The following is a 22,649-nucleotide window of genomic DNA, read 5'->3' as shown; positions in this document are numbered from 1 at the left end:
TAAAGCTGCCATCTGAATGGTATTTTCACAGCCACCAGGGTTTTAAACAAAATATTATGACACAATCAAGAGACTTCAGCTTTCTAAGTGAACCATCCTTATCAAATTCAGATGTTACTGGATTTTGACATCATTACTGTTTCCTTGTTTTAACTGGTCAGTTTTTCTTTTTCCCTGTTAGTTCTGCCCTGAAGCATGACAAATTCCATATCATGCTGCAATGTACATGTAATAGGAGTCAAATTAATAAATTCATAATTATCATCATGTTTCAGTAAACATTACTGTAACAGAATTGATCAAAAACTGAGAGAATGTAAAAAACTTACTCAGACCACAACAAACTCTGTTACAAAAATACTTTATATACGTATACAGATTCCTGTGAAATGATCTGTAGAGCTGCTATCATATGTCTAAATGAAGTAAGACTACTTCTCCATTTCCACTTTGGCAGCAGATAGTTCTGACATTGCTTTCAAAGACGATCCGTAAGTTACATACTTCAAGTACATTTATAACAACTTAATGTTCATTGCCCTGATACAGTAGTACCTTTCATCTTGAAGACTTCCAAAATATTTTAACATATTGAGATGTGCACACCTATAGAGTCTTCCAAAATAAAAACTGTAACAAACCAACTGACCGCACACAACTGCAAAGTGCTGGATAGCTCCGTAAATAGACGGTATTTATTTATAAGACTTCAGGGAAGTGGTTTGTTTCAGCCACACACTGGTTTGTGTGCCTTTTAGAATACTTTTTAACCTTTTCAAACACACCATGGACAAACTGCTGTTTAATTGATTCCCACATGACAGCTCCCACAGACAACTGCAATGCCACAATCTGCCTTTGCCTTTCATTATTCAGGAGATTTAGACTGGATAGACATACACATAGCTAGGTACTCTCTGGTCATATGTTAACCATATGCCTGGGTCTTAAACCAGACTTCACCCCATAAATTTCCATACCTTCTGCTAAAACAGGTATACCTCTGATATGAAAAGTGGTAATGGACAAGTCCTGCTGATAGCCTTTCCACTTTAATGTGATAGATCAGATTTAACTGCCCAAGCCTCAGTTCAGGCTGAAAAACTGAAGCTTGTCTACTTCCACCTTGTATCTCAAGAAACTCAATGAAAATATTTAGTTCTTGAACATAAGAATTTTCCTTAACACATGTATCAGACTTCACCCACCTAGATAGGGATTTTCTGGGGACACTTATTCAGAGATATTTCTGAGCCACTGCATTCAGAAAGAAAAAGGAATAAATTTCTTCCATTATAAATATATACTTTTATGATCCTAGAAATCCTGCAGAACTCAATGTAAACCTTCTCTAAAAAATAATCTCTAGCCCTTAAAAATCAATCAATGAGCTAGCCAAATCATCAGCCTTTCCAACAAGACTTCAGTCACAACATCATCCTGATGGTAAACTCACTAGGAAAAAAAATTACTATACTTAGAGCTCAATCATTTAAGAAGCCTGCCACAGAGGATGGCCTCAGCTCTAAGCTTTCTGCTTTATTTTTCTTCTCTCAAGGCAACAGACAAGACACAGTCTGTCTTATCATCAGGTGATGATTTTTTTTTATGCAGGACAAGTTCATAAGCTTCACATTTTTATTAGTCAAACTTAGTACTTGAGAAATAGGGTACACACTACCTCTCCAGAAAGGTTAAAGGAAGAGACTGATTTAGTAGGTTGGTAACAACAACCAAAGCAGTTTTGGCTCACAAATGGCTATTCCTAAAAATTACTCTGAACATGCTCTTCAACATGGAAGGATAACTTTTTTCTCTATTTGCACAACTTAAAAAGTCCCAGCCCATTATTTCGCTTTTTCTACATAGCCCAGGCATAGTACCAAAACAGAATATGTAATAGCCATGCAAGTATAGTAAATGGGGACATAATCACAACTTATGTTTTCTTACAGAACTCAGATTTGCCTTTTAATTAGATCTATCAATGTTAAAATGTTGCTTGAAGGGAATTTTAGGATTAATTCAAGGATTTTAGCATACCAACAAAGTAACTGGGACCTTGAGCGCACTGATGGGAAAGAGAACTTAAAACAGGAATAATCCCTTATTTCCAAAACTATGTATACCAAAACTGTTCTTCCAGCTCTTTTTAACTTGGAAATGGAAGCCTGTAGAGGAATGAAGCTGGGTTAATTAGCATTGATAATGTACAACTGTGGGCTGGCTTCAGGGGCGGTGGGTTGGCTGATGTAAATAAAGTGCAGGTGTGGCTGGTTCTGTTAAGTGGTTGGGCAGCCAATGAAGAGAGAGCAGCCAAGGAAGAAGCAAAAGAAGAGAGAACAGGCCCTGGATGAGGAGAAGGCAGCAGAGGGGCTTGCGTGAAGAGTATGCTGGTATGAGATGGTAAGAGACCTTGTTGCAGCCAGCTAGTTTGGCAAGTGCTGTGACAGAAACCCAAACTCCAGTTTTCACCAGACATGTCAGTACAGAAACAACATGTTTAAAACTCTTGTTCAACATGCTTTCAAACAGCAGTTCATATGAAGTTCAATAGCTTTAAGAATTGACAGTGGTCAAGTTCAGGCTCCATGACAACCAGATACATGCAAAACCGACAGTGAATAAACTGAGTTATTTCATTAAAATAAGAATTCTTAGGCTGTGGTTCCCCAAAAGCCAAAGCTGATTTAGACTTGGCTGCTGTGTTCCCACTTATACCCCTCCTTGCCCCCAACCACTCGGTGCAGGCCCATCTCTTGCACCACACATCTGGCACCTGCCCCAGTCTTGTTGAATCAGTTCTGCAATTTAGTGTGATGCAAAATATTCACCTTTTTTGATCAGTTTTCTGCTGACTCTGCAGAGCTCTAGAGCCCAACTCAGACTCTAAGCTTAAAAATCTACACAGTAAATAAGAACCTAATTGTTCCTTTTAGAGCATGAATACAGCTAACATTTATATTCTGCATAATACTACTTTATCACAGAGAACTTTATTTGCATTTTTGTGCAGTCTTTTGATGTTCTGGACCTTTGAAACTGACAGTTCCTAGGTCAGGGCAAGGACTCAAAATACTGATACTGGAAATGAGGAAGCCATGCTTGACTGTGCTGAGGTAATAAACAGGGCATTCTGCTCATGGAGGGAGAACCTCATTGCATTAAGCACTGTGTGATGCAATAAAATGATGGTGATCCTCACCTAAAAAGCTCACTATCTAAACATACCGTGTTTGTCCACAGAAAGCTCACAAACTACCTATCTATAAAGTTTGCTATATAGGCTAAGAATACAGTACAAAAGAAGTAAAGAGCAACCTAGCTGAAGTATTTCCAATAGTTCTTACCAAACTGCCACAGAGCACCTTGAAGACCACAGATAACATCTGGTTTGACATCGACAGTTAACAGATCCCACCCCTATTTCAAGAACACAAGTGAAATATTTACAGGCTTTTCTATATAGAGTTTGTGTCTGTCGTAATAGTCTACAGTAAATTTATTTCTTCAAATTTATTTATCATGCACACCAACTACAAACTTCTCTGATGCTGGAAAGCAAAATGAACAAACAAAAAAACTTTTCACCACAGCATCCTTACCATTCAGCTCTCAGTGACCCAGCCTAAGTCTCTACATAGACCTCCACAACGTGCTTTAAGTCCCAATTCAGGCTCAGGCTGACCAATGGAACAGTAGAAAAGAAATCCAAATTCAAAATCAAAAATAATTCTATTTTGGATTACTGCAGAAATCACATAGAGAACATTATTTCTATTATCTTAAGAGATCCCAATTCAAAAGGGGTAAGGAAATGCACTTCTTTCAAATTTCAAGATACCTCCAGCATTAAGCACAATACTTTCTATTTCTTATGACCTGCACTTACTACATACACCCAAAATAAATTACAAAAAAAAAAAATCAGAGTATTCATATTTCAACATATGAATTAGCAAATGCAAAGACACAATTTCTTAGATGAAGTCCTTCAGAAAATTAATTTCACTATTAAAAAAAATTAGTGTTAAAAGTCCCTTAGCAAACAACTGAAGTGGAATATAATCCCACTGATACAAAGCATTCTATGTTCCACCTGTACTCTCCCACACTCTCTTCACTTTATTGGCATATCATTCCTAACTTGGTGGTTGTGCTACATTTCCATAATTCACATTAGAAAATAAAACATTATCTAGGAGCCATTTCCTATAAAATGTCTAAGCACTCATTAAATCCCAGAAAGTACTTTTTTTTCCCTCTTCCCTTAAGTTTAGGACACTAATGACTGGATTGCAGTCACATTTCCTTTTCTCTCCCTCTGTCCCAAGATTCTTTGGTTCTTTTTTTGTACAACAGCACAGATGACATGGGACTCGAGGATAATTGCCAAGAACATCTGAAGAGCCAGGTGACCTAGGTATTCTCATTGGAACTGAACAACATGAGTTCAGATTCTCTTCATCTGAGGAACACCCTAAACCACCAGGAAGGGTAGCAGCCCACCTCCCCCAATTCTCAGGTGCACAGTCGTGCCCCTTCCTTGGAAAGCTTCAGCTTTCACAATATACTGTAAAACAAATCAGCTCAATGACCCCATCAAAAACTATTCACATCTTTGTCAGGTTCATTTCCTGCCCGTTTAGTAAACTGAACTAGCTCAGCAAATGGGAAGAAAAACTTAAAGCTAGACTAAAAAGGCTAACAGGCCTTTTTGTGCCAAAAAAGATGCCAGCTCAGTTTATGCCACATAACATAACTTCCCACCAAGCGTATGCCTCCACAAGCTGACTAAACTCAGGGCTACTACTCATAAGAAAAGAACAAATCACAGACGAGACTCATCTTCCTGGCGCTCTTCCACCTCAAGATTAAACAGTTTAGGTAGCTAAACTGGCAGTAAAGTTTTTACCTTTACTTAGATCATTAGTTTTTTGTGCTTAGCTTCTTAAGCTGGCCCAACATGGAAAAGCAAAGCAAAAATGCCAACAAAGAGAACGTGGAAGTATGCTTATCCAAGGGAGAAAGTAGACAGGGACAGTCTCTTGTGATCCAATTTAGGCTGTCAAACAGCCATGTCATATTCCCTTGCAACATCCAGGCACTGCAGAGGTAGGTGTTCCAATAATGAGGGTCCTAAGTCCACCTGTAGCCCTAGCTTAATTCCTCTGTCTCATAAACCATCTTTGAAGCCGGAAACCACTGTAACTCTTGTATCATGCTCATGACGTAATCGCCAACACATATAACATCACAAGGCACTCCAAAACTATGGTAAAGTCTCCAAAGTAGATAAACAAAAAAATGCACAAATGGGTTTTCCCCTCCTTTGTTCCTTCAATGTAGTAAATAAATACATACATGAGTAAAGAAAGATTCCACATTTTCTTCCCATCATTCACTCCAGAACTACACCCCTAACATTTCTCCGAATATAGATCACTGTCAGCTTCAAAAATTTTTAACAAAACATGAATCATACTAACATAATAGTTTTTAACCTAACATAAATCAACATGGGTTTAAGTTCCAACTGTAGTTCATCTACCATGGCCTTATTCCCCAGTTAAGGAACCACTGACCTAGAAAACTCTCACTGAAGGAGATAAATTAACAAACTTCAGTAAATTTTCATATAATTTAGTGATGAAGTCAAAATACCTTTTCTGTCAGATTTAGAGCTCTGAGGTCTTCCTTTATTATCTTGTTAGTCTCCATCCCTGCCATTAAGCATAATATTAAAGCAAATCCTGATATATCCCAAGATATACCAAGATACTAATACAGATGTAGTAGGCTGCAAAATTGTGCAAAGTTTTAAATGGTATTATAATCCACTAAGAATTCAAACACCCTATTGAAGTCATATATGCATGTGGAAGCATGCACATACAGGGAGAAGAGCCAGTATAGACAGTGGGTACACATCAACCAACAAAAGCTTTACTAGGATACATATCCTATCACACTGAACAGAGGTTTCATCAAACACTCATGACAGCTCTACACCTTTATAAAATATGGTTACAGGTAGCTCCACTGGAGACTCTAGAACACTTGTTCTGCCAGATAAAATCATTGGCTTTTCTGCTATAAATTAAAAATACAAAAAACAAAAAAGCTGAACAAAAAAACCACACCTTTAAGCCCAGAATGTACTCACCATCTAATATGACCTTATACACAATTTTTTTAGAATTACATTCAGTAATTACTCATCAAACCTTTATCAATGTATGGAATACCAGACAAAAAGATCCAATCATTTAAAAGCCTTCAAAGACCAAGAAACCATGACACATTTCACCAAGTGGAATAGATTGCCAATCACCATTAGAACTGTATTATTTCCTGCTTAACAATATAGAAGACAACGAATTTTTGGTGTGGAAAAGGTTTCATGACTACTAATGAGGTTGCAGATACCCTACCATAAGGTAACTCAATCCAAAGCTGACAGTTCAAATTCACAATTATGTTTACAAGTTATCTTTTGTCAGCTTATCCTCAGTAACTGACCACGTACCTACCTACCTACACACACACACCTTTTAACCCACAAAAAATGCTGGAGACTTTGCTTTTACTCAGACATCAGAAAAAGAAGGTGAAGGCTAAGGATGAAGTAGCACATCAGATTGCTAAGTCATTGGAATCATCTGATGTTACCAAAAAATAAAAAAAAAGGGAGAGGGCTGGGGTGGGAAGAGGGCAGGAGGCAATTATTATTTTTTTAAATAACTGTGTTGCATTATGGTCCTGAATGTGTAGTTCAAACTTAGTCTGTCAATTTGGGATAATATTGTTTTGAATCCCTTTTAGAGTACAGTCACTATGGTAAGGTATGGAATTCATTTTTAATATCTCTAATGGCAGTCATAAGACAAAAGTCTAAAAGACATCTCAAAGATAAAAGCCCAGGAAAATTCTAACAGACACCTTTCAGACTGACTGTTTAACTAGGTTTTTATGAGGCCAAGTAGAAAAAGTTTAACCTTTGGGACAGTTTATATGAACCTCACCAATTTCAGCATCTGAATACTAGGTATAAACTGATCAATTTAAGGGCAAGTTATTTGTCATTTGTTCAAGAAGCAGACATTGCAGTAAAATTTTGACAAAATTACCCATTTAAGTAATACTAGGACATGCTAAGATTACACAACTTTCTGATTCTTTAATAGTATCTTTGTCAGCATCAGAAGTTGCTAGGGTTCTGACCAGAAGAGTGTGGTTTCCTATAGCATTTTTTTTCCTGAAAAAAATTCCTAAAATTATTTTAATAAGGCAGGTTGCAGGAAGGAAACGAGGACACAAGAAAAATATCTTTTAAATCCTGACCTTACAGACCTCCAAACAGTACTCAAGATCACCACATCTGAGGTATCCAAAAAATAAAAAGGCAAGAAAATCTTTAGCGTCCCACTGAAGGAAGACCTTGCAGACTACCAAGAATAGCTCACTAGATGGAAAGACTACAAAACAAAGCCACTTTGACAGAATTTTTTCTTTAATTTTCTACTAATATTACTGATGTATTTCATGTAATTATGTGCTGTGCTTTTTAAGAAAGATTGCTGTAAAAAGGTAACTTGATATAAATCTGCTCTTTTTTTCTATTTTGTGAAAAAGCTCAACAAGAATGTCATGAGCATGGTCTGACACACTCTGTGGATGATGCCAGCAGAGGTATCCTTAGGAAGAACACAGTTTTTCTAGACATACCTGAAACAGCAGACCAACATATGAAATCACAGGAGCATAACAAAAGGGATAAGAAGAGCAAGATTCAGAGTTCGTATCAGGTACACCAAATGGACCAATGGCAGTCTAACAGACTCATCTCCGTAGCCCTTCATATGGCCAGTTTCCGGTGCAAGGCAAAAAAAAAAACACTGAACAGGGCAATGTAGTCATCAAGATGGTCACAAAAAGAGAACTCCGTCCCACCATATAGTAAACACCATATACTACACTGACATCTTCCTTTCCAATGTAAGTTAGAAGAAGCAAAGCCACATTTAACGGCTTCAAACTGGAACTTCACTCTTCCAAACACTTTTCTGTATTTAAACAAGAAAGCACCATCTTTGGAAATAAGCCAGAACTCCACACTGCTAATTTGAGACTTTACTTGAACTGAACATAAAGGAGACTCAATAACTTCAGGGCTTAAGAGAAAGATCTCTGTGGAGGTCAGTGCTACACTGAATGTACCCAAGAAAAATGCATCCCCACACAGATCTAGCAGCCAAGGAATACTCTGCTCTCCCTTTTTTGCTCAGAGAGATTTTTATACAAAATATTTCAAGTTAGCTTCATACCGGATTTACAGGAACTACTAGAAAGCAAGAAGACATTCTTCACCATGCCTCCGTGTTTAGGAAAGAGCAAGAGACATGCTAACCTGTATGGATTGTATCTGCCACAGACACTGCCTGAAAACACTGAGCAGTCTTCCTCCCTTTCCTAAAGGGGTCAAGGAGATGTATAACATCCCGAAGAGCAACAAAGACAACCAAAGTGCAAAGTTCTGAAATGCAGAATAGTCAACCCAAAGCCAGTTAGGGAAAAAGAAAAACAAGGCTTTATGAAAAATGCAACTGCTTGCTGAAGAAGGGGATAGGAGTAGGGAAAGACAGGCACTAAACATCAAAGTAGCTAAAGCATTATCTGACTAAGGAATCTCAACAACCCCTAGAAACCAAGCAATACTATGTTGTTTATCACAAGCCAAATGTCTTTAGCCATGAAAAACCCATGCATAAAACAAGCATGATGAACAAAGTTTACTGAAGAGTAGACTAGAACAAGACTCAAACCAGAAGAGAAGATGGATGAGATTTAAAAATATATCAAAAAATCAGACAAGCCACAAGCCACTGAAGTTACAGCACTTATGAGTAACACTTTTAGTTACTAAACAAAAAGGAACCAAATGAACATTTCCAAAGACAACTACTGTAATTTTGTTTGCCCTGTTAGCACACACATCCTGACAGCAGGCTGCTTGATAACCTGATCTAGAGCAGCTGGCCTAATGAAATAAAACTCTGCAAGCTCAGAGTGATATGTTTAAGTGTGCTATCATGTAAGAAAGTAGAAGAAAGATGTTGTTCATCACATTTTGCATGAAGAAAGCATGCCTTGCAAGGTATTTAAGGTACTCCTGCCCTCAGTCCACAAAGGCTTAGAGAAGCAAAGGAGATGAGCAGGAAACAAGCAATGGAATTTTTCTGCCATAAAGTGTATTGTCCAATCTTCCCTGTTTTATTTCAAGTTAATTTTTGGATTATTAAAATACAGATGAACATTGAACTATGAATGGATTCAGATATTACAGAATCAGTACACCTCTCTACTTTTCCAACTAATAGGTAAATAGTTATCACAAAATTTAAATAATGTGAACAAAAATATTAGGTAACTGAATACATGGAAGTAAAACAACAGTATAATCCCAGCAGCTCTGGCCACTTGTTTAAGAGGACAAGAAAGCATGGAATTTCCAAAGGAGTTATTTGTTTGGTTGGTTTTTAACATAACTGGTCCAGCTGGTGGTTATGCTAAAACCTGGCTATAAAGGGAAAAATTTTTTCATGCCTCTTTTGTATAACAGGAATAAGAACACCAAGCATTTTTACTCTGCAGTTTAGATCCTAGTATCAATAAGCTATGCTCACATCTTATAAAGACAGCTGAAAAATACCTTTTATTAGAATATTAACTTTAGAAACTTCAATTCACTTTTCAGTTTGTTCAAACAGGAACAATACATATTCTGTGTGCACATACCTATCTTAATGCAACATAGAACTCAAGTAAAAATTTCAGAATTTTGTCATATTGTTTTGTGATATGGGGGAGGGGGCAGGAGAGCAGAAAACTAAAAACTCTGGGTTTCTTAAGAGGTTTTAGTCTTTAAAACATGGATATTTTTTTCCCTCCTCAAAAACATTGTTCTTACGGGGGGAAGAGAAAGTAAGAACAAGTGAGAAAGAACAAACAGGAGAAAACACTGAGCAAGCAAGAGACCAAGCAAGTAACAGAGAGGTGCTTGAGAGACCAAGCACTAGAAAGAACATGGGAGAAAAAGGGCAAGAGCAGAAGTTATAAAATTGTAATAAGAATGATTGAGAGTGAGAAAGAACAAGAGGAAAAGAACAAGTGAAAAGAGCACAAGAAAACAGATGCATCAGGAATAAGCACGACAGTTAGACAGCAAGCCAGAGAGGAAGAAAGCAAGCGCAAGCAGGAGAGTTAGAGGGAAGTTACTACCAAAACAGACTGTGGTAGCGTGTTAAGAGTGCACACAAGCAGGACAGCATCAGAGTAGGAACATTTGAGAGGGAATGAGCATGGAAGTTTGAGACAGCAAGCAAAAGTCTGAGAGAGGCAGAGCGAGGAGGGGGAGACAGAGAGATAGACTGACAGAGGAGTGATTTACTACAAGAGGGGTGGCAAAAATTCCTCCAAATTATGTTCTCCATTAAGCAACAGTGCTATCAGAGCCAGTTAACCAACCCCTGCCTCTTCTAGGCACCCTGTTCCTGTCCACCCACACAACCCATTCCATTATCTTGTCAAATGTCTGAGCAGCAGCACAGTGTACTGGGTCTGGGAACCAATCTGACTGAAAAGTAACCTGATTCTCCACCCCCACACACACCCAAATGTTATATATATAAAATTATATATTTCAGCCAACTCAGTTGCCAAGTCTGATTCACTGGTTAGTCTTACAAACAGCTGTGCCAACACAAAGCAGGTGGGAACAAGCAGCCAGAATTTGGAGTGAAGGGGAGCTGCTTAAGTGGTAACTGCCTTCAAAGAACTCCTTGTTGCACGCTTTGCCTTAGAACGACACGTCCAATGATTCCCCTCAAAGTGTTTCAGTGGCTCTACATCTTACAGCATGAACTTTGCATCAGTTTGCTAATATTTACGCTGTAAAACAAACACATATCATGTCATAAGCTTACATACTGTGCATGTCCCACACCCCTTGTATATGAGATATGAAACCAAAGAGTTGTTGCTTTTCATCTTTCTGCTTCTTTTTTCTCAATTATTTAAAATTTGGCTTAAGTACAGTTTTGGGGAGAGCAAGTTAATTTTCACTAGCCCCAGGAAAACATACAGATTTGGGTGAGTGGAAGGAGAAAATGGTTTACAGTAGAAGGAAAAGGGGGGAGAAAATCAATGTTGCTTATGCTTTTCTCTCAGTATACTGTTCTTTGCTGTGCTGCCCTTCAGCATTCTCTCAGCACTGAAATTATGTACTAGCCTGCGGTCTTGTCTCATGCTAGAAGATGGAATTGATTTGGATGAAAAAGAGATAATGAAGTCTTCTCGAAATTCCCCCAAATTTTAAGAAGGTATAGCAGCAGAAGACCAATAGTTTCAATCTTTACTCATCAGCTTCTGTCAGTTTGCTTCCCTTCCCTGCCACTACTATGGAGCAATGTCTCAAGACTCTGTGAACGTCTGATCAGCTGCAACTAGAACACAGATTTTTATTGCAGAAGAGTCATATTGAACACATTTAGCCAATTTTCCCTCATGAAAGCCAACCAAACCCAAGCACACAGAAGTGTGGTTTACACACCCGGTACATACTTGCACAGGTAACGCTTTGTTCCCCAAACTGTTCACTCTCAAGTGTTTGACCCATACATAAGACTTGAGAACTCAGCCCTGCCAGATCAGGTAGAAGACATGGGAGCTTCTGTACTAGTAAGATGGAGATGTTTCAATCATACATATTGGGCAAATACCACATATGCCTCTCTCTCCTTCCATGTGAAAAAAAGTTTTATAGGTGTCATAAAATCAGAGACTAAGTTAAGAAATGTTTAAGGCAGGCCTGATACACAATTGTGCCTCATATATTTTGCAACATAACATTTACTTACACAGTCAACTGTTACATGATAGGCATGTACATCAGGAGGACAGTACATGGAAAGCAAACTATAAAGTAAATGCCAGCTATACCAGAAATGATTCCATTTACTGGAATAATCCATCATTTCTTTCCGAAATTGAGGTACGCATATCAGAAGGGGAAAGAGAACTCCAAATAAAAAATGAATTTATTTTTAAAGACAAGCAATTTCCCTTGGGAAAAATAAGTTCAAAATCTTAATTCTCCCACATTTCCAAACAAATCCTAAATTCCATGAGCAGAATCTGGATATGCTGAGTCACTCTCCAACCTTAAGAGACTGCTTCTCTGAGTTACAAAGCACTCAGAATAAAAACTCAAGTCAAATGCAACTGCAAATACAGAGCATTCTGCTATTTAAGACCCTTAACCTCAGCTCTGCCCGTTGCATCACTGCGTAACTTCGAGCAAGTCACTTTACCTTTTTTGCTTTCATTCCCGTTCCCAAAAAGCAACTCAGTAATATGTATTTATCTGCTGTTAACAAAGCAAAAAACTGCTGTATGGAATGCAATATGAAGCTAAGTGCTATACAAGATGCTTCAAATACCCGAAACCCCTCTCTCTACCCCAAAAACCAGGAACTCAGTGCCTTAGGTTAGCCTGCCAATAAGCAAAATACATAAACATTTCTACGTTTGGAGGAGGGTTTTTTCTGTACATTAGATCCTCATCACTGAAAAACATTACTTCCACAAGATGCTGAAAGAATCCATTAGCATCTGCTACAATCAGATACTAAAATGTTACATCTGTGCAGAAGCCTATGAGAAAGGCTGAGGAAAGAAAGAACCTGAGACTAAGTGCAAGGTCTGGACAGTGTGCAATTATTAACAACTTGTACATTAAAAAAAGTAACTATATAATTTTCCTATTTTTGTCAGTGTTTGAGTACTTGACTCTGCGAATTTTTATGGAAATAATTAATAAATTCAACTCTACAGAAGTACTCAAGATTAAAATATAAGGAGAAAGACTGTGCTTCCAACATATGGAATATAATGCATACCTGTTTCCTCAAATACATAAATAAATTGGCACTGTCAAGCTGGGAGCTCACAGGTTTCAGAATACACATAATGACTAACACATAACTTAGAAACTGTTTTCTGAGCCCACTGTACGCTTGCTAAAAATGCATCTTGAGCTTCCACCTCAACTCAAACCCCAGATCTCAGGGGTTTTTTTGTTTTATGCAAACAAAACTTCGCTTTAACATACAAAATTAAATTTAAGATTTTTGTTTTTAAAGTAGCAGCAGTCCAGAGAAAAGAGAATGAAAGCACAGCATATAAAGAATCCTGTCTCAGAAAATACCAAGGGAAATTTTTTCAAATATGGGAGTCTGAAAATTAAACTCTCCATCCCATATTCAACCTCTTGTATAGAAATAATTGCATAACGTCACATTTCAATAAAATTAGGTAGTAATTACAAGACTCAAATTCTTAACAAAAAGGAGCGAGACCAACAGTATGTGTTTTAACTGTGTAAACCTAAGATGATACTTTTGAAGTAAAAAAAAAAAAAAAGCAATAAAGACATACAAAATGAGTGACACAGGGAAGGTGAATTACATCCCCCCTCTCTCCTACACATTAAACACAATAAAACTTTGGAAATACACATTAAAGGGCAGCAAATGTAAACTAAAACCAAGGAGACCTTTTTCACACAAAACCCAAATTATTTACTGATCTCAATCAGAACACGTTGCTGATGGTTGAATTTTTTTTTTTTAATTTTTTTAAGAACTAGATTTCTTACATTGAACATTACAGGGGGGCCCCTATGCTTCAGAATTTAAGTCTACCATGAACTTCTCAGTACTAGGAAAATATTTAATGCCATGAATTACTGCAATTTGGTGTTTCTTTTATCTTAAGGGTTTTTTAATAAACATTTAGAAAGCTGATTTAATTTTTTTTTTCTGCTATTAAATAAAAGCCCCACAACCTATAAATACCAATAGTCTGTACATACACAAATCATGGATACAGACTGACCATAGGTCATTGATCATCTCCAGTATTTCCAATTGCAAAGCACCACATGCATGTACTGGCAGAGCTTCAGAAGACCTCTTAAAAATGTCAGTTTGCCACATTCCTTTCCTTCACATACAAAACACTGAGATGAATGTCACTGGGTATTGCTACATACATTTTACTTTTATATTTCAACTCCATTAGAACAGTAGCTAAACTGAAACAAACATATTTTAAAACGTCTCTGTTCAATTAAGAGAAGCAGCATTTTTATAAATTGTGCAGAAGAGAGAATTATTTCAAAACACAACACTTGAACCTTGCGAATTATCGGCAGAACTTGTTTTCTCCTTCCTTGAAGTAACTGTATGCTGGTTAAGAACATCTAGCAGAAAACCAGAAGCTATACCTGCTTTATGCAGGTGTAAAACTACTTCTTTGCATTATAAAAATAGAAAAAAAAAAAAAATTAAGCCACACTTTAAAACAGAGAACTTGAGATAACACACGTAACTTGGCCAACACATTTTTCTTTCTTTATTAAGTTCTGTAAGAAATTAAATGTAAATGTTTTAGCAAAAACTTGTATTTTGGTTTACTGCAATTGTCTGACTGCATGCAAATTCAGTAAAGGGGTACTAGGCTTTACCTTCAAATCCACATTTAGAAATTGTCTCCAGTTCTAATGGTTCTTTACACGAGATAACCATTACCAAATTTCTAGTCCCTATCACATGAAGCAAAGCCAATCTTGGTTTAAGAATGACAACAAAAGTTGTCAGTGTTATCATTAACCACTAATGTAAGGCAGCCAAGTACTTGTACTCCAACAATCTGTTTCCACATGGGCAACTGAATTTCTCAAGGTTTCAAAACTAAGCTCATAAAGTTTTAAAATGTCCATGCTGTGAACACAACTCTGGTTAATTTAACTCCATAGAGATACGTAATTGAATGTTTTGATGGGTAAAAAACCTGAAAGTAGGCTCATATGGACACTGTGAACCACAAATGATTGCACGCTATGTAAAATACTCAGGTGAAAATATCCCCAAAAAAATCCTACAAAGAGAGGAGATAAAACTTCTTGTAAGGGCCACATCAGATATCATTAATTATTTCCATTCATGTCTCCAGATTTTTAGACCTCCTATCATTAAGGTTTTGTACAACAGACTATCAAATTACAATAACCCAGAAACCTCTTATTTATCAGAAGAAAAAACAAACCACAAACACATATGCATTTACACAATGCCACAACAAAAATGTTACATAGGAGAGCACCATGAATGAACAGGTATGCATCGCAAAGTCATAAAATTCTGATTAAATAGAGAAAGAAATTATACTTACTTCTTGTTGTACAGTGTAAAACAAAACGAAAATCAGATCCCAGCTAAAGTCTTAAGTAGTACAACAATGCAAAACCAAGCAATTTTTAACTATGCCCTTACAATACAAACTTCAAGTACAGTTTATAATACAGTATCATATATACTCTTTCCACTCAAGCCTTCAACATAAAACATTCTTTTATGATGCTGTCTTTAGTAGACATAGTTCACAGATGAGGTTAATTGACTTAGAAATTAAGCTTGTAAAATGCAGTGTGTATTAAAAATAATAAACCATCAGGAAAAGTTTGAGGAGATACAAGGGTCACTCAAAATAAAGCTGTAGTAACTGCATAGTTTACTGACCTCTCCCCAGAACTGCACCTACTAGTACTTCTGATTTTGGGGGAAGTGTAATATAAGTTTATAGCCTTAGCATATACAGAACTTTACTTCAGAAAAATAATCTGATTTCAGTGGGAAGACATAGACAGGTATTGTGCAACCATGTACATGTTCAACATTTGCAGTAATGCTCATTTTCCTGCACAGGGCTTGCCATAAAAATCTTGACTTCTAATGGCATACTATGACATTGACAGGAAAGCCACCCTAAATACAAGAACAAGACATTCTAAGCTTATGAACATCTGATTGTGGTGGAAAATGTACATTCCAATGTGTTATTTCACAACTATGAGCCAGTATTTGTAATATTTATGATCACTTCTTGTAACATTAACAAAGACATCAATACATCTCAAACACTAACTTGCAATTTTTGGCATACTATTAAATTAATGCCTACTTATCCACAAGTTAAAATAACAACAAAGAAGCCAAAATCAAACATGATCCAGGAAGGTTACTGAGCTTCCAGTATCAATTGGATTTTGAAAGGGTGTATTAGAAACTTAGTTGTAATCACCCACATGCCCTATATGTGTTTCATGTAAAAGTCCTGTTAAAACTGTATTTAAACATGAAGAATATATAAGGCTATACATTTATAAGTAGAGAAACATCTGTAGTTACAACTGGACAGACCAAACAGATACCAGTGTAAGGAAATTCATAGTATACAAAGAAATATAAAACTGAGTAAGTACGAACCTAACAATTTTTCCCCTCTTTTTACTCCTTCCTTCAGTTTAAACAGCATACTGACAGCACAGACACTGAACTACTTCCTCTACAAAGGAAGTGGATGCGTTATGTTCCAATTGGCTCCTCAGCAACAGGTCCATTGGCAACGCAAATGAGAATTTATTAGCAATTTACATAGTTCACATGAACACAAATTAAGATTTGAGCACATACAGGTAAACAGGATTTTGAATGAACAAAAACATTAGCTACCTGTCTTTGAGGTCAAGAAGACAAAAAACAATGAAGAATAGGATTTTGGGACACTAGAATTTAAGTTTCACTGGCAAGTTCAATTTAATCATTAAAAAGTATTTAACTATGATTGTGCCAACTACTCATTCTACTAGTTTGATTTTTCTTTCAGTAACTCATAAAAATTCACTCTAAATTTTTTCAATTATATTTTGAAAGAGTAAGTTTGCCATCAGAAATCAATTTGTACATTTCCATTCCTCCCTTATTTCACCATCCCAACAGTTATTAAAAAGAAAGAGGAAACTTTTTAACACAGATGTATTTATATATTATTAACTATTCCTTTAACTGACTCAAAACACAGTCTACCTTTATTTGCCTCAGCCAGCGGGGGGGGGGGGGGGATGGGGGGTGGGGCAGGGGAAGAAAAATAGAAGGCTTTGGAACTTTATATAACAAATTGAAAGCTTGCTTTCTCACAGCTGGCACAAAACTGACACTTAATGGAGTTAATTTCACTTTCATTTACTCAGTTTCACTTTCAGGTATTTAGTGCTACTAAGACCCTGGAAACTTTGCAAGGACTATGTTTACAAGTAAGTCCTAGCTTGTGTCATTTTCATTAGATAAATATTTTCACTGCTTTTAAGAAATGCTATATTCAGAGATGAAATTAAACTGATTATGTCTTCACCCAGGACAGCTGAAATAGCTACTATCTAGTCTTCAGAGGCTCAGAGTATTCATACTGTATGGATGTAAGCAGAGCTGACTGGGAACTTTCACATTTCTCTAGCCCTTCAGTGGGTATTCTCCCTATAAATCATATGGACAAGACATTTTGCAATGAGGAAGTATATGATAATGTCAGTACCTCTCACACTGAGCCACCTCATTTCCAACCTTTTCAGCTGTGGAAAAACTCACCTATCCTTTAGGGATTGGAGAGAAAAGGGGGAGGGGGGCGGGTAAGCGAGAGAGGGGAAAAGAAACCTTATGAAGACAATGGGACTTAGCCTGCCTCATCATTATGTGCTTTCTAGTCAAACAGGAGCTCCTTTTTTGATCTGTGCTCAGACAAGCCATAATTAGGCACCCACAAATATTGGACAAGACTCATACATATGACTATTAGGGGAAATGGAGCTAAATTCCAAATAAAGCTGGGGTGAATATGAACTAGAGACCTATTCTAAAATAATTAAATACATTTGTACTAGCAAAAGCAGCTGAGTTGTTTTTTCAGTCATGCTTGGATAAAACAGAATCAAACACAGAATTTTACCTTCCTTCCCCGTAAGGGAGAAAGATAACCAAGGGATATCAATTACAAACTGTTACATTAAGTGTTACATGCAGCTAATTATTAGGTCACTGCAATCTCAAAGGGACAGTACCAGATAACTACGCATATCAAATATGTCTTTCTGGAAGTAACAATTGTTTGTATTACCAAAAGCTTCTCCAGTGTTCTTAAACCACCAACAGACTACAGTTCCCATGACTCTCCTCTTGAAGGACCCATCCAGGTGAGGAAGGAAAAGGAGAATACTCCCCTTCTCAGAATGGCTTATTTACTTTTTTCTGCACTTACGTGCTTATAAGAAAGGCATGTTTGCTCAAGAAAGGTTTTTTGTAGTATTTCAAATAGTCATAGAGAAAAAAAAAAAGTCTCATTGCATAAACATCAAGTCTTCTAGACTTCTTAAAGTCTAATTAGCAAAAAAGTTACTAATTTTTTGTAAAAATTTTCTTTACCACTCAAAAAAAAAGAGATGAAACTATAATTTCAACAAATAATGTGTTGTACTCTGTGATAAAGACAAAAGCAGCAGTTCTCTGTAAATAATCCTATTCTACAACAACAGAACTATTTACAAAAGGATTTTAGAAATTATACAAGTCTCCCGTGCTCCCATAAAACAAAGATATCAAAGTTTTTTTTACTTTGCTTTGGAGAACAGTTCTCCTAATGGCATTAAAAGCCACTACAGTAAGACTAAACATATACTAGTCTTCAATTCTTACTCAAAAACATAAGCTGTAACAACTTTCAACCTACAATCCCATAGCCAGGGTTAGAAACACCTGAAATAAGGAGGGTTTAAGAGGAATGCTGAAAAGAAAATCTAATTATAGCTACAAAGTTGCTTCTTTGGTAAGCGTACATTTAGTCTTCACCACCCATATCAGTTCAAATAAAACTGTAAAAACCTATAATAGCAAATAAAGGTAGTTTTTCATGCATTTGACTAGTCTTCTTGCATAGTAGCATATGACCACATGGTATGCTTTCAAACATGTTAGCAAAAAATAAAACGGACTTTTTCACTTTATGTTGAGGTGTTGACTAATTTAACTAAAATGTCAAAAATACCACAGTAAGTCCATTAAGGCAAAGCCTAAAAATGCAGTTAACCCAGATACATTTCTTCACAAGGCTGTATCAGAATTAAGATTTTAAAATGTGGTATACATATTAGTAAATATGTCCTAATTAAATGTAACTCTAAAAGCTCAGACAAGGCACCCAGTTTCTACTAGATACCAGTCACATTTTTCTACTTTGTTTAAACTATCAGCCAGTTAGAAGTCATTTATGGCCATCACATGTTAATTCCCAGTCTACGCAAAACCCACATACTTGAAGAACTGACACATTCCTAACGACTACCTCATAATTTTACACAAGTAGCAGAATACTACCCATAAATTGACACTGAAATAGAGAACTCTTGGCTGCTATTAGGTAAAATTATCCTTGTTGCAGTTTCCCTGTCACTGTCCAACGTGGGGGAGGGGATTCCAATGACAAGTTCTAAATCCACCCCAAGTATTGATTCAGGAACTGTAACACTGCTGCTCATGTAATACACTTTCTTACCTATATGCCTGCAAACAATATTAAACTATTGTCATATGTAAATGTGTACACAGTTAATAGAAGGAATTGCCCTCTTTTTCTTGATTCAAGAAGACTGTGCTCTTCATTCAATTTTGAACAAGATATACTTGCTTTACTCAAAGAATATTAAAAAACCATGAATTGGCCTCAATAAGCTTCATAAACTTTGACAGCATTTTTAATTCACAGCAGAAAATGTAAATTTAAGACTTCACACACATATTCTACTTCAGACTGCAAATAAGCCAAAAACGAAGCGTAGCCTACAAAAGTAGTCTATATATATACACACACCAAGTTCACCAAATATATATAGATAATAGTTAACAAATACTAGCTCATACGCAGAGTTATTTTCAGTGTTATTATTCTAATTCTATGAAGTATAATTAATTTTCCAAAAATATCCAACCTACAGAGGTCCGGGGAGCAAGGTGTGGAGAAAAAGAGAAACAAGTTTACCAAAACTTTTTAGGGCTACAGACTATTCCAATCAGATGTTTAATCCTGCTTGGTTACAGGCAGATAACTAACTACTGCTACAAATACAATTTTTTTGCTTTTTTATCACCAGATGTCATCGGCGTATTCTTCAGCTTCGCACACCTCTTCTTAAGGAAAGGAGAATGAAATACCAACACAATAAAACAAATCGTTAACTCCTACTTATTTAGACACCCCATACCCCCCACACGAAAGTGTGCCTGTATACCCACTGGCAAAAGTTAACAGCACACTCTCATTCAGATTAAAACAGTAGGTTGTCAAAACACGCTTGTTGATTTATTTTGTAGTCAGATATTCTGTCTTTGTTAATTTTAAAGAACAATGAATGTTTATTTCCCCCGATGACTGTGGAGTAATAGGAGAACTAAGTAACAGCAGCAATCTAGACACATGATCAAAGAGCCCCTACATAGTCTTTGGACAGACTAAACCGAAAACTTCAAAGCTGACTGAGATTCAAAAATGCACCAATTTCGAAATTTCAAATTACAGTTCTTTTAATTGTGTTTTCTGATTTTGTGGCGGCGGGAGGGAATACCACTCCAGAGAAGGAGCACCGTATGTATGAGATGAGGTCTCCAATTTCCCCAGCAACACAAAGCTAAATTCTTAAAAGGCTGCAGCCAGCTATTAAAATATAGAAGTGCCTGTATGTCCCTGTGGCTATTCCCGACTGCGTCTGCCTCCTCTTCCCCACCCCCCGCCCAGATGACAGTCATCTCACACAGGTACTCCTTCTACATCGGCCTCCAACTTCCCCACCTGCCACACGAGTCCCTCGCACGGCTGCAGGCCGGGGCACCTACGGCCTCCACCACAACAGGTGCCTGCTCAGCTGATGGTTCAACTCCTGACGCCCTCCTCGCCTCCCTCTCCCCGCTCCCGGGCCGGGGCGAGACCTCGCACCCGCCCACCGCAGGGCGTTGCGCATAAGAGCTGGAGGATCCAGCCGAGCTCCCTTCCTCCGCTGCCGGTTCCGCGGCCCTTCTCGCCGCTCCGCTTCCCTACCCGGCAGCGACAGCCTCTCCCGGACGCCGAGGGGAAAAGGGCCGCAGAGGCCGCGGCCGCCGCCGCTGCCCCCCCCGGCCATGCCCGGCCTGCCCCAGAAGGGGGCGGCGGTAAGGAGGGCGGGGAAGAAGGCCAGGTCCAAAGCCCGGTACGGGTCCCGGCCCCGCCAGCGCCGGCCCGGGGCTCGGCGGGCCCCTGCGCTCTCCCCACCTCCTCTCTCTAAGATGGCAGCGGAGCTGCCCCCTGCGCTGCGCCCCCCTCGACCGCGCCGGGCCGGGAGGTGGCACCAGCTCGTCCCGCTGCGTAGCTCCCCGCCACCGGCTGAGGCGTCTCACTTACCCGTGTGGGGGGCGGCGGGCCCTGCGCTCCGGCCCGGCTTCTCCCGGTCGAGGCCTCTTCCCTCGGGCGGCGGGCGCAAGCAGGGCGAGGAGCGAGCGCTTCCCCCGGCCTCGGCCGGGGCCCCGGCGCGGCAGCGCCTCCCTCTTGTGCGCTCCGCAGTCCGGCCGCCCCGCCGCGCTCGGGCCCGCACGGCTGGCGGCGGTGCCGGTGCCGCTCGGGGCGCGGGGGGCACCGGCCGTAGGGTCTGTCCGCTCCGCGCCTTCCTCTCTGGGCGGCGAAGAGGGGGGGCCCGGCCCGGCGGGCGGATCCGCGGCGCTTCCTGGCCGGGCTGGATTTTCTATCGCTCACAAAATGGCGCGCGTTCCAAACCTGCGCAGCGCCCGGCAACGGCAACGGCAGGGCCCGGCCCCACCTCGGCTCGGCGGCGGCGGCGGCCTGAGCCCCGGCCAGGCAGCGCGGGGACAGCGGCGGGCGGGCGCGAGCGGGCGGGGGGAGGAGGAGGAGGAGGGGGTGGGGGGGAAGCGCAGCGCCGTACCGAGCCCCCGGGAACTCCTCGCTCCCTCCCTCCTTCCCTCCCCCGCCTGCCAGCCGCTACCTCCTCCCCCTCCCTCGCTCCCTCCCCGCCCGCTCCTCCCTCCCCCTCCCTTCCTCGCGAACCGGCTTCGCCAGGGCGCCGCGCCGCCCCGCCGCCGCCGCCCCGCCGCCGCCGCCCCGCGCCCCGCCGCCCCGCACCGCTGCTGCCGCCGCCTCGGGCCTGTCCTCGTCCGCGCCCGCCCGCGCGGGGCGGCCTGCTTGCGTGCCCCGGCGGACCCGCGGGGGACAGCTCTGTTGAGGGTGTTCTTTCGCTTTCTCGTGCGATAACGGCTTTCGGGGTGGAGGTGGGAAGGAGGAGGGGGTAAAAAAATAAATAAAACCCACGATTCAGGCGGGAAGTTTTTTTTTTTTAAAAAAAGCTAACTGACAAAATGGCGACGGGGCGAGCCTGTTTCTATGGCAACTGTCAATCACGCGGCCCGGCTGCCCCACCCCGGCCGGGCGGGAGACGGCGCTGACGTGGGGAGGGCGGGGAGGAGAGCGACGGGCGAAGGGCGGGCCGTGGTCGCCCGGGCAACCGCTGCCCCCCCCGCCCTCCGGCGTGTGACGGTATCCGCGCCGCTGCGGGTCGGGATGGCCCCGGCGCGCCGCGGCGTGGGGGAGGGGGAGGCGCCAGGGCGGGGCACGGGGCCGGTAACGGCGTTGGGGGGGAGGGGAGCCGCTGCCCTTGCCCCTGC

The 22,649-nt window shown here is 40.0% G+C and overlaps 1 protein-coding gene across 1 annotated transcript in view; it reads right to left on the bottom strand.

Annotated features, from left to right (window-relative positions):
• The window catches only part of DYRK1A (dual specificity tyrosine phosphorylation regulated kinase 1A), an 87,692-nt gene extending 65,440 nt beyond the window's left edge, over window positions 1-22,252 (bottom strand). The window contains 1 exon segment of the mRNA XM_040585075.1: window positions 21,379-22,252. The gene's annotated coding sequence lies outside the window, so the exon portion shown is untranslated.
• Between the last annotated feature and the right edge of the window lie 397 nt (window positions 22,253-22,649).

This window comes from Falco naumanni, chromosome 2, assembly GCF_017639655.2.
Source record: "Falco naumanni isolate bFalNau1 chromosome 2, bFalNau1.pat, whole genome shotgun sequence".
Taxonomy (NCBI): domain Eukaryota; kingdom Metazoa; phylum Chordata; class Aves; order Falconiformes; family Falconidae; genus Falco; species Falco naumanni.
Note: the sequence above shows the minus strand (reverse complement) of the source record. Positions and strands in the feature narration are given on the sequence as shown.